Source organism: Habropoda laboriosa, unplaced genomic scaffold (assembly GCF_001263275.1).
Source record: "Habropoda laboriosa isolate 0110345459 unplaced genomic scaffold, ASM126327v1 scaffold15, whole genome shotgun sequence".
NCBI classification, from domain to species: Eukaryota; Metazoa; Arthropoda; class Insecta; order Hymenoptera; family Apidae; genus Habropoda; species Habropoda laboriosa.
Window position 1 is genome coordinate 992,635 of NW_017100141.1, and position 17,714 is coordinate 1,010,348.

Genomic DNA, 17,714 nt, shown 5'->3' on the forward strand with positions numbered 1-17,714 from the left:
TTCACCCTGAGACAAAATAAGAATAGAAATCTTCCAAGTAACTTGAACATCGTCAAATCCATTTGCAATTTAAAAAGAAAAATCCCCAAATTCCTACCTTGAGACAAAATAAGAATAGAAATCTTGTAATTAAATTCAACACCGTGAAGTCCACTCGTAAAAAATTCGAAGCCTGCTCGATCGATAGGATGCCTCGTCTCAGCGTAATCTCGTTGATCGCAGAGATCGAAGATGCAATCGAGTGCAACTTTTTCTCAGGGCCGTGTGGCGACGCGGCAGCAGCAGTTACAGCTGCCCGCTACCGCTGTAATTAATACACGATCCTCATTCGCGGTGTTACGTAAACGAGCGCACGAAAGAGAGAGAGAGAGAGAGAAAGGAGAGAGGAGAGCAGTATCTCGTACGAAAACAGAGAAAAAGAGGAGCAAGTCTAACGAAAAGTGGAATGAAAACGAAGCGGGTGTTGCTCGGGGCGGTCGCGTGAATCGATCGATTAAAATCGTGGACGTGCCAACAGGTGACATAATCCCCCCGACTCTCGCATGGGTCGGCCGATTAGAAATCCGTGAGTGTCGCCTTAATTGACGCGATTACATTTACGAGCAGAAACGTCGACATGACCGCTCTTAAATGAACGTGACACGCGCCCATCGCGCACAGGTGTGTATCCGTGTTTTCCACGTAGTAACCTAAACGGGGAATTACACGTTCGAACTAACAAAGAGCAATTGGTACGATCAACAACGACGACAACCACGGGGACGTGTCGTCGTTGTTCTTTTTCTTCTTTTTTTTTTTTCACTTTGTTGCCCGACTATTCGAGGAATCGTTTGGCGAACGCGCCTGGTAGCCTCAAGTTATTACGGTGTGAATAGCTAATGCTCCACGGCTGTAGCGTTAGAACGCAGTGTCTCTGTTTTCTTTTTTGTGATTGACTTGGAAGTATGTGCGTGACGAGGAATTCGATTGGAATTCTCTTTCTCTTCCTCTTTTCTTTTTTTTTTTACTTCTTTTCTTAAGTGGTTCTGTAATTACAGCAAGTTAAGAGTTGGGTTGCTCGTTTTGCACCGCGGTGGAATTCGATTCGAAGTGGAAATATTTCGTTCGGTAGGTTATAGACGTGTATCGAAGAATGGTAGAAGTTAATTAAGAACTGTACCGTGAACGATAATTGAGAAATTAGCATATCAGTTGTTTCGCCTGTCGTTTCGCCTCTGTGCTTTGTAACGTCGTCACGTGTGCCGTTTAATTAACCGACAGTTTTTTATGACGGTTCGATTGTGACGAGTTTCCCGATCGTGTACCAGATTATCCTGTGGATCAATTCTGTGCACGCAACGCAATTATTCAATCCCTTGTTTTGTAACACTGTTAAATATATCCTCTTGCGAAGCTGTCTCCAAGGCAGATGTAAACTCTCGTAAACTAATGGTACGCGTTAGTCATTCTTCTACGATTATTTATAGAAAGAAATTCTATGTCGCAATCAGCACCATATTCCTGTCCGTCGATTCTTTAGAAGACCAAACGTCAGGATTCAGAGGTGTGATAAAATGAGTTTTCAACGTCGTTTTACAGGTGGCTGTCAGAAGTTCAGGCTGAAAGCGCGAAGAGTCCCGATTGGCAGCAGCATGCTCTCAGTATAGCGTTCAAGCATCGACGATCATCTCCGTGAAGTTACTCTGCCATGTTGCTTAGGTAAGATTTAAAAAACGTCATTTTCCGCTGAAACGTCGATTGGCAATTTCCAATTGATCGTTATCGCGGTATCACACATAAGTGTGTACGCGTGACATACGCGTACGCTCTTTTCTGTCCGGTGTCTGAACGTGAAACGGCGACGAACGACAGGATCGAAGAAGAAGAAGAAGGGTGTTGGCGGTTTGAATCGGTGCAATTATAGAGGCGCGCGATTTAATATCGCGGCGAGGAACGACACTGCGGCAGATATTCTAAATGCGTGCTATCGTTTGTTGGCGCACTATTTTAACGTGTTATCACGGTCCACGTCCGCCATGGAGCTGCAGACACGCCCGTTCGCCTTTTCTGCGGCCACAGTTGCTTTGACGTGAGCGCGTTTCTGCTCCGCAATGAGCGCGCGCGGTGCTCTTAGTGCGCTGCGGCAGATACGCGGGCAAACGTCGCTGATATTCAGATGCAAACAGCGGAGACACGCGATGGAATTGGCGTGTTTAATGTCGTCGCGAAATTTTAGTCGATTTCGTCGAGGATATTGTTTACGTTCCGTCTCGATTTAAAGGGACAAAATCTGCAATTTTTTAAAATTTTCATCGATGTAAGGAAACCGCTGTGAATTTTCCTGCACGAGGAAATATCGCCTGTTCACCTCACGTGGCCAGGAACGTGTTTAAAAAGTCCAACATTCGGCTGGTTGAGTCGTGAGGGCAATTGCGCGAGTTCTGGACGAAAGGTTAGGGTGATGGAACTGGAGGATAGTCTGAATTGTCGTATCTGTACGCGTGAAAATCGCGAATGGGACGTACGATCGTACGAAGTGACGCGTGTTTTCGCGCGATCGGTACGAAAGGAGCATGAACGCGTGTAGGTTTCGCGCGGCGAGGTATGAGAAGGGCCCGGCGGCGATAAAACCAGTCACGAACATTGTGCGCGGGGAAAACATACGATAGCTACTTCTGCAGAATTCTGTGTCGTACGTGCAGCGCGTGCGTGTGCGTGCGTTACACGGAAGCGCGGAACAATGCGGTGCCATTCATGGTAAAAGAAGAAGCGGTTGAATCACCGTCCGCTCGGATTCTACAGGATTATTCAGACGAAAAGTGTTATGAAGTTTGGGAGAGGTATAGTCGCTGGAAGAAATATGGCTAGCTTGTAAATTGAAGCTTTAGGTAGTGCTGACTGATGAAGTATCGCAGAGGTTCGATTTTTTTTATTGGAACTGAATTAGAGCTTAGGTATATTCTTATCTTCTTAGATTCCTGTCGATTCACTTATTATTGTGCTAGAACAGCTATCGGGAACCTTTCGGAGCCGAAGAGCCATTTGAACAAAATAACGTACAAAGAATAAAATTTAGGGAGCCGCAATTTTACTTTAAGTTTAAATTTTAAATTTAAGAATCGCGTCGAAACATTTACTTTACCGACGCAATGTAGTTATTTTTGGAGGGGTAACTATCGGTTCTGTGGTGGCAACAGCAGATTTTTATTAAACATATGAGAGCCGCATGCGGTTCCGGAGCAGCAGGTTCCCGACCCCCTGTGCTGGAAGGTGTAAAGTTTGACAACTGATTGTTTTCACGATTTCACTATATTTCTTCCGTCGACTGTACAATCGTTCTTAACGAGGATTTAAATGGAAATAAAAGGTACAGTTGAAAGCGATACAGTGAGGTTGTAAAATTGGTCAAGCTGTGACACCTGTGACGTACACATAATCAAAGCACTTAAATAACAGTTCGAGGGAGGTAAGGAACTCAACCATTAGATCAGTTCTTCCATTGGATTGCATTTAGAAGTTTAATTTTTAGCAAGGGTCGACTGAGACTTCAACGAAAGGTTGCAAGCCGAAATTTCAAATATCAATTCCCAAATATGATTTCGTTACATCGCTTCCTCCGACTATACATCGATGCATTCCCTCCAGAATTCGGACCTCTATTCTCCCACGTTTTTGCCAAACGACAATTCCATTCACACTTCCCCGAAAAAATGCCAAAACCACTAAAACATCCCTCTCGTTCCACTCTAACTGGTCCATTCAATAAATCCCTCCTCCACAATTCGAATCCAGTCGCGGCACACGTAAAACCCAAACGTTCATTCCACAGATACGATCCGGCAGCAGGAAGATCAGTAGGTTTCCATCCGCATAATTGTAGCCGCGGTGGAAAGGCGTTAACCCGATGGAATCGTAACGATACCACTCCTCGGCGAATACGAATTTATAGAAACGTCAGCTTGTAATTACACCCGAGCTGCTGCTGCCGGGCGAGAGCGAGAAGGGGAGGGTTGCATGGAATTTACAGAATTATAGCAATTTATACCGGCGGCACGCGCTCTCCCCGCTCCATTCCACAGATACGCCATATACCATATGCGTGTCTCGCGTCTTGGCTGATTTACAACGTGGTTGAATAATTATTTAGTGAAACGCCCGGTTATATACGCGATTTCCAGGCTCGCGCTCGCGCGCGGTAAAACCGCTCGACGATTTCCTCTATCGCCTCGATTCCCCGCGATGAAATATCGCTTGTACCCGATGGAAACTGCGAAATCACACGTGTCTGTGCCTGCGTGTGTATTTACCTCGCCACGGTAGTAATAACATTGCGGTCTATGACTGGAAGAGGGAAATAGTCGCGCAGAACCGTGTTATAATGTTACACACGCCGATCCTGGTAACGCGATACACTGCCTCGTGTACAAGGAACAGTAGTTAGAGATCTTACCGACGGCGACGAGGGGAAAAGGGGGGATGGAAATAAAAATTAGAAGAGGAAAAAAAAAAAGAAAGAAGTGGAGTGCGGCGGCGGTGAAAACGGCATTGGATCGGCCGCGATACGCCGCCGCCACCGCGGTGATGGATGATAAAATTGCATCGTAGCGGAGTTGGATCGTTCTCTATTAGCAAATCGGCTACCGCCTTTGCTAATTTCTTACTTTGTATCGTTCAGCTTGTTATTTTGGGTATTCTGTGCCGCGATTTTCGATAAGAGCAGCTATTTTCGGTGAAGATTACTTATCGCTTACTTTATCGGTGGAATTCTCGTGGCTCCCGGTTGGTATTTTAAGGATTGATATCGATGAATGGATTTTTTTTCTTATTGTTTGCCAAGTGTAACGAAGGTGAAAAGGATTTAGCCGCGTTTGGGATTCAAGGTGATATTTTTCGGTTCGAGGGGTTCGGTTATCTAATTTCTCAGTGAAATTCATCCTGCTCGTGGCTCGATAAGATTGAGATACGATGCCTGCGGTGGCTATATCGTATTTCCGAACGCGTGTACTTATTCTTGACCAGTGCGCTGCCTGGAAAATCCTTGTAAATCTCGGGAAAATTATAACCAAGTGAACACTTTGAAACAGTTGATATAAATTGAAATCTCTCTATCTTTGTAACATACACCAGAGCACCGGTTGGAGAATTAATTTCACTCCGATCGAACTTTCCGCCAAATATCCACTTTCGTTTATCCTTTAACCCGGTACACGTGTGTCCTCGTCAAATGAAACACGCGTAAAAGAAAGAACCCACTGTATACAGAATGGACCAAAAATTACGCAAATTTATTCCTTCCTTAAACATGCCTCTTGAATATCCTTACAAGTTCCGTTTTATTTCTGCTCGTTTTATCCGGCGTAAAAGAACATCGTCTTCTTTGGAGCAGTACAAGTACATAAACGTGAAGATTCAAGGCTCGAAGGAAAAGCGAGCAGCCTATCTTACCCGTCTATTAATAGAACTCGCGGCGAATTTTTCGTGCTATCGTTCGAGCCGATTCCAAGTAGCGCGCTATCACTCTAGCTGTCAAACAGCTTACGAGCCGAGATCTGTCTGTGTTACTCTCGCTCTAGCTAATGCTCGATGAAATCAGCCGGCAATTAATCAGAGAAAAAGTATTCGGAGAGTGACGGCCACGTCGTTATGCTTACCACTGTTGTCCCCCTTTTTTTAATCGGATTCGTCAATCTAGCTACCGGTGACTCGAGCGATCGTAACACGCGTTCTAATCGAATTACACCACATTATCATTGTTTCCGTTCTTATCCGGGTGATTCGAGAAGGTGCGAAATATTTCACCGAGAAAATCATCGAGGTTCGAGTGTACGGTAACGGTAGAGCAGTGAAAATTTGCGAAACGTTGTTTCTCAATAGGCATTTAAACGTGACGTACTTCGTTCCTTATTGTTAAAACAACAATGTATGGAAATTGAAAATACCGAGGTGATTTCGTAGTTGACACGCGGTGTATGTGCAAATGCAGTGGGAAATGCATAGGCGTTCTTAACCCTCGCGTTGTTCGAGGGACCGCTCTATTTTTGCCCGCACAGTGTTCAACCCCTTGACCTCTTGTTGCAGGATTTTTTTAAATTTAGAAAGAAATGATCTAATTTTTCATGTAGGGAGATTGTGATTTTCGTATTTTCTCTGTGACAAATTTTGGAATTTCCGGAAGAAACGAAACGCGCGCGTGTGTGTCAGTGTCCCGAACAGGTCAAGGTTCAAATTTTTCTCAACTTGATGCGCCAAAAACGATCAATTTTATTTATTTATTTTTTTAATTAGGCGTATGGAAATAAGTTTCCCCTAATTTGCAACGCTGCAACTAACGTTCTTCAGCCGCAATAGTACACAGCACACTATAAAAACTGAGAGAAAATAATTTTCAAAAATCGCACCTGTCGTCCATTAATTACAAGAGTAAACAAGAGTTAAAGGGTTAACGTTCATTTTCCCAGCGTCCCAGTATCCCCGCGAGAGTAAACTGTCTAAAAGCGTGTAATAAAAATATCGTCGGGTGAAAAGAGGTTTGCACTGGTGGAGCGATGAACAGAAACGTGTGGACGTTAGCGGAGTGATTCCGGGTCGCGTCGAATCAGGGGAATTACGGGCGCAACGTGGCTGCTCTGGAGCCGCGCCAGAGTGTTTCGCGGCCGTAACGAAAAGGTCCGCGTGCGTGTGCGCGATTCCGCGCGCAACATCCAACGCAAGTGGGTCGTACGAGGCGGATCGCGATCCGAGTGAAATTAAGAAAACACGCGGTTTCCACCGATGGTGGTGGGCGAATTGACGTTCGGCCAACTATTTCGCCGTGGAAAAAACGACGCGTGCGCGCGTGTGTGTTTACCCTCTTCGCTTCCCGTTTCATTCGCGATTGATTTCCCCTGATCTGAATCCCTGGCCACGATTCTATAAACCAACCGCGAGAACTTTACATTGAGTCATCGTCGATTTTACAACGTTTAACATTCGATAAAGGGGAACGAGGGTTAAATGGGAACGGTTTATAATTTTGCGAGGGATTTACCGAGATGTTGATGAGTAGATGGGTAGTAAAAGTTATGGTAACGACGTTTAGGAAGTTTCGCGGATGCTTCGGAGAGGAGATCGGATGATAAATTCGTACCATTTGGCTCCGGCTCGTGGTGGAGTTGTAAAGCATGTGTCGTACTGACGGATTTGTCGTTTCTGACCTGTTACATTCTCTTGATTTATGGCCACTTCGCGTCGCTTCTCGGATTTCTTTCTCCTTTCAATAACAACGTTGTGAAATTCTAATCGGTTTATTGGTGAAAAATTGATAACATTTTTTCCTTGAAATAGAAAAGACGACACGTTGAGAAAATAGCGCGATACTTTTGCAACGTCGAATGGGGAGAAATTAATTTAGAAACTTATGGTAAAAATAGTTCAAATTTCTTTTGTAAATACAGTTACTTTCGGTCCCATCTCGACTACAAGTGTTACTTGGTATTATGAGCGAAGGGGTTAGCATTCAGTCTCCCACACGAATGAAAGAAAGTTGCAAGAATAGAAACCGCACTATAAATGTAACGCTAGAACGGTTTTAGACACAGACTTCAACATCGTTTCCGACTCTTCTCGTCGGTTTTGGCTCGCTGCCAACTCTCCAATACCCGGCTACGTATCAGCCAGTGGAATCGTTCCTTTGTCTCAAAAATCCCACAAATATTGCACGACCGTGTTACGTCCAAATCACTCAGAATACTGAAACAACCCTCCTAACCTCTTTTTACTCTCCACAAATCTTTATTCGTTCCTCCACTTTTTCTTCACTCGTATACACGAATTCGTCACAAACTAAACAAATAACACGTCCAATTAACATATTCCCGTTCGTTAACCCTTTACCTTGGAACAACGTGTCACACTTCGCGCTGCAGATTGCGATCGGACTACAATTTACACTCGAAACTCGCCAAACACAGGCTACACGCAGCATTTCAACTTCTTATCGTTCAATACGGTAGACGAACACACAGCCCTCCCAAAAAAAAAATCGACAGTTTCGAAGATTACAAGAAGTGGACCAAAACGGGGGGAATAAACGTTGAAATTTATCACGGGATATTCTCGTCGATTGCAACTTGCGAAGATAACGATCGAACATCTCTGCAACTTTCCACACCTCGCAAATCTTCATCAGATCGGCCGTTACACGTAATACACACATACCCGATTTCCAATCTTGCGGAAAATGTTGATCAGCCCCCCTTCAGAGCGAAGAAGAGGAGAATTTTAAGTCGGACGTTGTCGTCGCCCTAACAAGCTTGTTAGAACGATCTGCTTGGTTTATTGGAGCAAACCTCTCTCTCTCTCTCTCTCTCGCTTACTCTTCTATCTCTGCAACATTGTAACAGAAATCTGTTGCTCGTGTTCTTCTCACTGCGTGCATCCTGCGTGCACAGTGCTTGTTAACCGCGTAACGTATATAATCGTCTCTCGATTATGGAATCTTCTTCCGCGAGTTGAGTTGACGCTCGAAAGGACACCGGTTATTTTAATTGAATCGTATCGGACCGAGGTGATACGCGCAACATTTTTCCCTCTTCTTTTCTCCTCCTTTTCTTCGACTTTTTCTCCCTCTCTTCTTCTTCCCTCGGACGTAATCACTTCGCGGTTTAAAAATAACCACGGTTATTTTTAACGTTCATTAGGCTCACGTAACGTTTCCGTCGTTATCGGCCGCACGTTCGTCGGACTTTCCGGGTAATTTATTGACCACGAGTGCGTTTCGTTCGTTCGCCAACGACAATAAGTCGATTCTTCGAGAGACTTTTTTCAACCATGGCGAATATTTTCGATTTAGACGAGAAATTACAGGTTTCACCCTTGGATTAACCCTTTGCACTCCGAATTCTTGTTTTTCTTTTTTTCAATAATTCCGTGGTATTTTAAGTGTTTTATTTAAAATGTACTTGGAAGGACGTTTGATTGACACGTGTATGACACTTTCCTGTAACACTGGACTTCTTCTTCTATTCCCTTCTTTAACCCTTTCACCACGGCAGATTTTAATGCGTAACGCGGGCCACTGAGGGTAAATTTTTAATCGCGGCTGCAAAATTTGTTATTCCGACCGTATCGTTTTAAAATTCGGTTGATTAAATTAAGGTGGAAGTGCACCAAAAGGCTGCAACGGTGTAGTGCGAGGAAATTTTCCAAACGCCAGGTCATTAGCAACGGCTCTCTGCTTTCTTCCGTCTTGCATATTTCCCTTAGCTCTTTGGAGATATTTTGAGTCCGGTACGTGGCTCGACTTTAACAATTGGACTTATTTGTTACACAAAACGGTAACGTCGCTTATCTGAGTATAAAGAAATATTGCGAAATATGATACATATTTAATCCTTGCGCCAGTAACCACAATTGTCGTCTACTTTATCGTCCAATTTTAGTAGTTTTCTGATAAGAAAATTCTCTAACTGGCCGGATATTTCAATCTCTTACCTGAAAGATCAAATACTTTAAGCGAGAATTATGCAAAAGGGTAGCCGGTTATCGACATAACGGTTAAACTGGCAATTTAAAAATGTCGAGCGTCACTCGACGTAGGAGTACGTAGGACGTCGAGTCACACTCGACAAACGAGCGTAAAGGGTTAAGATAGAACGAATTGTCGTAATTTAATTACTTAAGATTCCTAGATTCGGTGGAATTTTGTTACACCGGATTCGCGTTAGATTGGTACAGTTCTACTCGACGATATTTCGAAACTGTAAACTGTACTTTAATCAAGGCAAGAATGCAGATTGCGTTAATTCGTGTATCAACGGTTTCGCAAACGCGATTAATTTCCTATCTATAAATACCACGCTGAAATCTCGGCGAGCGTTTGCAACCGGAAAAGTTTCTATACCAGGCGGATCTTAAAGCCTAATGCAACAATATTTCCCCCCCTCCGCGAGTTTCGAGCCGCGTTATCTATCCGAACATGTATATACCGTCGATTAATTCATTTCACGATTCGCGTGTAATTCGTTGCATCCTTCCCCGGTTAGTCCGGTGTTTTTCATCGCCGTTCACGATTGCATAATTAATCGAACGCACCGAGCGAATTAACAGACCACTAAACCGTAGTGAGAGGGGCGAAGGAGAGACCTAGCAATTAGAGCTCGTCTTATTTCCCCGGATCTGTCGGTTCTTTATTTTTCCTTCTTCCCTTCTCTTCTCTTCTGCCTGTTAACCGAGCGGCCGATCATCGTTTCTGATTTATACACGCTCGTCCTACCGCGTAAATGCTCGCCTATTAATGTTCGTATTTAATCTAACAGACGCGCATCCCCGGTTTTATCAGAGACGGTTATCGCCGGAGAAACACGTCGCGGGGATACTCGATAATCGCGCTTTTCGTTCGAACCTTCATTTTCTCTGGACGGAGCGCCCCTTACCCGGCTCCGATGCGATTTGTGTGCGTCGAATTTGTCGGAGAAATTAGACGTTGCTCGTGAAGGTGGAGGAATCGGAGGGATTAATTAATAGATGTACCGAGGCGTGTAGGGTATTAATATTCTTAGTCATCGTGGTGTGTTAATTAAACCAGGCAGAGTGGAAAAGTCGAGAGATTCCTTTGCACCTGTTGGCTAACAGTTGTCAGATGTAATAGACTCGCGTTCAGCCTCGATCGATACAGTGATATTAGAAAATTCAGTAAAATCGTTTTCTTAACCCTTTTACTGTGGCTGATTTTTAAGTTCGTCGCTTTGGACGTGTACCGTTTTGAAATTTCATTGAATAATTCTCTTAACCCTTTTCCTGTATTTTATACTTTGTCGCTTCGGACGTGCCGTTTTAAAATTAAACAAAATAATTTTCTCAACCCTTTTTCTATGGCAGATTTAAAAATTCGCCGCTTTTAAGTATTAGTTTATTCAGTTAAGGTGGACGTAGGTTCGAATTAATCATGAAATTAAGGCGAGCAAATTTTCAGAGCGCCTTCAAACTCCAAGTAGCAACGAAAGGGTTAAGGAAAAGCGACGAGAAAATTAAAAATATGTGGACTATGTGAAAAATGGGCCATTGGATCAGTAAAATCAAGATCACCGTAATCCACTGCCACAGAAATCATTTCTTTTTTTTATTAACACAGTGACTTGTCGTAGCCCATATTTCCCCGTGAATTGGACCCAATTAGGAGTGAACGGTGAGTCACGGTTTATAATCCAGTAGTCGCCAGTTAACCACCGTTGAAACGAGCCAGCCCTCCTCCACCTCGATAGACACTTTACTTGGAGAGAAAAGAAAAGAAGGAAAAAGAATAGCGCGCGCCATGAATCGCCAGTAAACGATACGCGCGATGCGAGGCGCGTGCATATCGAGGTATCCTGTGGTGACCAACTGAGCCACACCCCTGAACAGTTTACAGTAGTAATGTGATATATTATATCGACACGAAACACTCTAATGTACTGTGTAGCCTGCGATAATGACAATGCCCACGCGTGCACATCTCGTACAACGTTATATGCATATCGTTCTTCAATTACCCCCCGTAACACGATATACTGTAGAGACGAGGCGCGTTAGAACCCGTATTACACGTATCACGTGCGGAAAACAAACTGTTGTACGGGCGAGCGTGCTCCAATCGAGCCGGGAGAGACGATCTTCCTGGTCCAGGGAATCCCCGTGGAGTAGGCTATCGATAGAGCACAGATTTCCGCCATTTTTTAGGAAATATACGCTGGTGTCGATACTCTGTAGTACTCTGAAAAGACGATGCGATGAAAGCTTGAGATTCTTTCGATTTTTTGGTATAGTCGGAGGAAGAAATATAGCTAGGTGGTGAATTAAAGGGTTGGAATACCAATTGATGCGGTATCACGAAGGGTTGGCATGTTATATTTTACACTTTTCGATTGCGACTGAATCAAAGCTATGGCAAATTTCAGGATATTCTGATTTAGGTATCGAGCTCTCATCTTCGCAAATTTCGATCGATTCACTTTCGATATTTTAGAATTTATAAACTTGCTTTGTTCCCCTGATTGAGCTTCCGAGCTCCCATCTTCTCAGATTTCTATAAATTCACTTTCAATTCTTTAGAATTTATAAACTTGCTTTGTTCCCCTGATTGAGCTTCCGAGCTCCCATCTTCTCAGATTTCTATAAATTCACTTTCAATTCTTTAGAATTTATAAACTTACTTTGTGGCTTTGATTGAGCTTTCGAGCTCCCATCTTCTCAGATTTCTATAAATTCACTTTCAATTCTTTAGAATTTATAAACTTGCTTTGTTCCCCTGATTGAGCTTTCGAGCTCCCATCTTCTCAGATTTCTATAAATTCACTTTCAATACTTTAGAATTTATAAACTTACTTTGTGGCTTTGATTGAGCTTTCGAGCTCTTATCTTCTCAGATTTCTATCGATTGGTTTAATAAACTTCTACACCTGACCAATTTTACGACCTCGTCATATTTCTTCCACCGACTATACCTGAATTAATATATACGACTCTAAACTCCTAATCGTACCGTGATCAACGAATAAATAACGATCTATAACCGAAAATTTTTCGATCGGACTTAAGATAGCGAACCTGAATAGGTACTGGGTAGAGATCTGTAGGTAAAAAGTTGTTCAGTTGCAAATTAGACGCAGGATTCCGGACAAGGTAGTTGATTTACCGGGCGAAACGGTTGGGATAAATGTCTGGACTCGGTTAGGCGACGGTGAAAGATCAATAGCGCGACGTGTAGGCCAGAAGAGCGAGTGCTCCAGCTTGGTGAGGAGAGTTATCACTGTTTATCTAAACGATATGCACCGCGAGTGTTGACCCTGGGTTGCGTAAACGCATGCCTGACGCATACCAGCGACCACAGCTCGGGCGATTTGACTTCCTGCCTCGATTCCGGCCGCCTGGTTGCATGCTGGCGCGATCAACTTTGCGAAAAAGGTAGTGGAAACATGTTAGAAAGAGGAACCAGTCCTTCGATTCCAAGATTCCAGCAACCAGACAGGCGACGGGAGACCGAGAAGTGTCACGACGGAAATAGAAGGGATCCTCCTTCTGGAAGGATGTCAACTGGTTTTCTTAGCTTGCATTGTAACACTTGTAGGGACTTATACAGCCTGTTCCACTGGTTCGTCTACGTATTCTGCGTCTCAAAACCAGACGAAATTGTCGCATTTTCTGTGATTCAAAATCAGACGAAATTGTCACGTTCTTCATGCATCGAATTACTGATCGAAGCTTCCAAGTTTGATCGTTTCCAATAGTTTTAGAGATCCCACTTTTCATCAACATTGCACCTAGGGACCCCTTGATAATCCATATTTTTTAGGAATTAAATTGATAGTCAAGGCTTCCAAATTTGATCCACGTCCAATGCCTTTTCATATCAACTTTGTCAACTGATAACTATCAATATTGGCAAAACGTCGTACGTAAGAAAACCACGGGGCAAGCCTCGAACCCGGAAATCTCGATCACAACTCTTCAGTCAATCCAAACGGCAAAACCCCAAAATTTTCTTTCCAACGATACCGCACGAAACGGGCGAATTTCGAGATAGCCGCAGAGAGAGCGCACCGTTCAGAGGTTGAAAGACGCGTTCGATTTATCGGTCGTGGAGCGATTTATCTCGGGTAACCGAAGGCAACGTCATTGGCAAATAATGTATGCGGTTCCACAGGCAAGTCGCTATTCTTAGAGCTTTATCGGGCCGAATTTGCTTTACGTATCAGGCCCGTGTTAAAAAGATCCTATTTGCTTTGAACGAGCGTCTCTATGGGAACGTGTAACGGGTCTCGAGGTGAAAATAATATAATTCGACAGGGACGAAACCTGCCTAATGCACCGAATGCTTGCGTAACCGTGAATTTTCGGTCTACAATACTTTTTAACGAGCAACGTTCCTCGGTACGTAAGTGTACGTTGAAACGTGAAATTCGTCACGACGATATCAGCCGTAACGAAGCGGTTTAAACGTCTAGGCGGGGGTCGTTTATCCTCGCTCTTTTACCATCGCTGGCAACCCAATTCGAGAATTACGATCTTTGCGAGCAAATATGAGCGTCGTCGTCGTCCCCCCTTCACGCCTTCGATCATTCTCGCGGTAATGTCATCTTGTGTACACTGTGTCGATCTAATTGATTTTCCTTATTTTTCGAGGGAATTTTCGAGCATCCGATAAGCTCGTAAAATATAATAATAATATTATCATTGCTCGATGACGTATTAACCACCTGTTTCGTAACACTGAGTCACACTTGTGGTAGAGATTATGGTTGTGGTATGAGGAAGAAACAGGTTGTGTTTGTATGATTTTAAACTAATTTTCTAACTTTCATTTACATGAATATGAAATAGAAATGCTATTTAAATTGTACAATCTTTTTCATTGTAATATGTGTTTTTTTTTTTATACAAAAATTGTGTAATAGAGGGTCAGCAGTTGTTCACTGGTTAAATTTGTTATTGAAAATTTTGGAAAATTTCGCCAGACGTTCGAAACACGTGTTACGAGGAGATCACCTCCTATTCGCAGGTGTTAAACACGCTAACCAGATACTTCAACACTAGTCGAGGAATAAATAGCACCGCGCTGACACCTCGTTCGTGAAAACTGTCCACAGAAGTCGAACGTACACCTAAGCAATCGTTCTCTTGGTCTTTTTACGACATCCGAGATACCCATGTCGTTAATTGAAAAAGCCTCGACGGGGTCACGATCCTGTCCGCACTTTTCTACCATTACAACCGCTAAAAATCGTTAGAGAAAGCGTGTACCCGCTCGTGTCCGGCCAGATGATACGTCGACGAAAGCTGGTCCCCTGGACAACGATACTTCGGATGATGCGTGTAGCATTACACAGGGAGCGAAGGTGTGCTGAAGAATTTGCGATGGAAACTTCAGGAAGATCAGCTTCCAAACGTGTCACAGCTAAAATTTCATTGTTCCTCTAGCAAAAATTGTCTAGCTTATTCTACATTTTATTAACAACAAATTCTAATCATTCTCTTTAAAATGACGTGAAATTTATGAAAATCGAACGAACAGAAAATTTTTCATATTTTTTCTATTTGACTGTATGACAGTTAAACTTTATCTACCTGTCTCTTTAAACCCGTACGAGACATTGAAACGAAATTTTAACAATATATTCCTTATGAGTAGTTGCATAAATTGACATATGGGTTTTGCTGTATCTCGATTCTTTCATTAATAGCAACATCTTTTATTGAAAAATGAAACAAGAAAAATTGAGTATTGTTCAAAAAATTGTATCTTTGCTCCCAAGCAATATTTTTCAATTCTACTTTACGGATATGTACAGAAAGCTCCAAAGAATACGTGGTTAAAATTTGATCTGAAAATCTGCCACAGTTTCCGAAAAGAAGCGTCACGAAGTTAGCGAGCCTATCACTGCTAAGCTAGACCGTTCCGTCTCCCCTTAAACGGAGTGAAATAATGTATCGAGTGCAGGCGAACGTAAACTTCAAAGCGAAGTTAACACTTTGAACGGCGGCTGGTCTGACAGTCACTTGGTTTAATGCGACGTCCCCGTCGAAAGGGATTCGTCAGCGGGGCTTCCTCCTCGAGGTAGTTCTCGAACGCGTCCCTTTTGACGTGTCGTTCGCCGCCCGTCAAATAAATCCCGGGCCCGTTCACTTTCACCGGCGGCCATAATTAAATCCGAGTTAGAAACGACGGAACCGAGTCGAAAGTTACACGGTTCGCTTGGTGAATGACACCATGCATCACCTGGGGAAGACGTCTTTATTGTTGTCTCCGTGGTTAACTCCGTTCGTGGGCTACCTAGCGCTCGCCTCGCTCGCCTACGGACTCCACACGGTTGCTCGTTACGTAATTGCAACAGGTGTGTCCCTCGAGGTGCCCGGCCACGTGTTTCTACCTATCCCCGCCGTCGTGTTTCTTCGTTCGAACTGAACGCGGAATCGTCGTGAGACGACTGCGTTATTTTTTCTTGTTTTCTCTCTCTCTCTCGAGCTGGATTGATCTGGAAATTGCGCTTCGTGCAATTCTCGACTATATCGTACGTGACAACGTGATCCGGTTGATCTTGTTATATTTCGTGGCGCAGCGGTTTTTAGCTTGTTAGGTGAAATGCTACTTCTTTCTGTCACTCTCTGCGTGTATCGTCCCTGAAGATAGCACGGCGAACGTTTGCATTTCTCTAGGTAGTAGAGCAAACTTTGATTCATCACTGCTGCAATTTTCATAGATGGGCAAAGAAGTTTGTTTGATTAAATTTATGTAGAAGTTCATGAAAGATAAGATTAAAGGTTAAATTAAGGTGCACAGGTGGGAAGAGTAGCGAAAGGGTTAACGAAGGAAATGGAACGACCTCGATACTTGCACTTCCTTAAAATTGTCCGTTCGAGAAGATTTCCGGGAAGGAACGATACAAGGTGGTTCCGCGTTCACGGAGCTCTTCTTCGGTGACGCGTTTATACGCGAACGCGAACGCGTTAAGATTGACGAGAGGGAGAGGGAGGAATCATTCATAGTTGCTCGCAAATTGCCGCTTTTCTGACGTAAGATTTCCCGGAGATCATTGATATCCGATTGTCGAGATAATAGCCTTAATGCGCAACGAGCTGTTTCGCGAACTATCTGACTCATTTTTAACGTGGAATCTAGTGGCGTGAGGTTGCGTCGCGATTCAATCGAGAGACGAGTACAGTTAGCTAATAAGAATGATTAGTTGGTTGAAGAAAAACCTCTGTTGGCCAACGCAAAGATCGACGGTGGTTCGTAGGAATTGATAGGGAAGGCGTTAACTTTGCAATAGAACGATGTGTGCACACTATCGTTTTAGGAATATCAGTTATTATTAGCCACGCGCAGATGGCACACGCTGTGACTCAGAACGAAATAAGTGGCGGCCAGTGATAAGTGCCGGTTCAGCTATGAAGATAACGTCGAAACGGCACTTCTAAGTCGAGTACTTGTATCTAATTCTATGACTTAAGGGAATTTTTCGAAACTACAGCTGATAACTTGGCTAAAAATACACACGAACTCCTCCACGTATATTTAACGATAGCTCGTTACATGGAACGATTGTGTGTATTAGAAAAATAGGATGACCACGAGGAAGATAAAAAGATTCTTCATTTTTTCTTCTTCGTTCGTTCGATTCTTCATGCGATCGTGACTGAACAAATACCACAGTTTCACAATCAACGTCGTTATCACCTGTGCCGGAGGTAGTGATTGGTGCACGAAGTTTCTCGCGCCACATTCCACACCCGTGTGCTAATAGAGCAATATGCTCGTAGAAAGCAATTAACAGAGGCTGTGAATTTCTCGCTAACAAAATACTGATACGTCTAGCCTGTGGCGTGGCCTTGATATGTAGGCGAATTTTAATATGTATAGTCGGAGGAAGAAATATAGCGAGGTCGTAAGATCGAAATCGATATAAGGAATTCTAGGTTAATAAAAACTCAAAATTGGTTCTTCCACTGTAATATATTCAAAAAATTTCAATTCTTAAATTACTGTTGAGGCTTTCGAGTGTAAGCCGCGTCTTCAGACCTTCCGATGAAGTTAGTTCGAATGCTGGCGAAACGTTGGGAAAATAATTCCACAAGGACACAGCTTGCACTCGAAAGCCTCAGCAGATTAATTAGGTTAATTTTTAGAAAAACTGTATCCGAGCAAAAGTAAAGGTAATTTAAAGGAAAATGAAAAATTGTGATTACAGGTGAGCGGGAGGGAGGCGGTGCTGACCGGTGGCGGC

At 43.4% G+C, this 17,714-nt stretch overlaps 1 long non-coding RNA gene across 1 annotated transcript in view; it reads left to right on the forward strand.

Annotated features, from left to right (window-relative positions):
- The window catches only part of LOC108571447, a 27,840-nt gene extending 10,126 nt beyond the window's left edge, over nucleotides 1-17,714 (forward strand). Inside the window, exons 2-3 of the long non-coding RNA XR_001891375.1 lie at nucleotides 1,579-1,698; nucleotides 17,679-17,714. This is a non-coding gene — a long non-coding RNA (uncharacterized LOC108571447). The remainder of the gene's footprint in view (nucleotides 1-1,578; nucleotides 1,699-17,678) is intronic.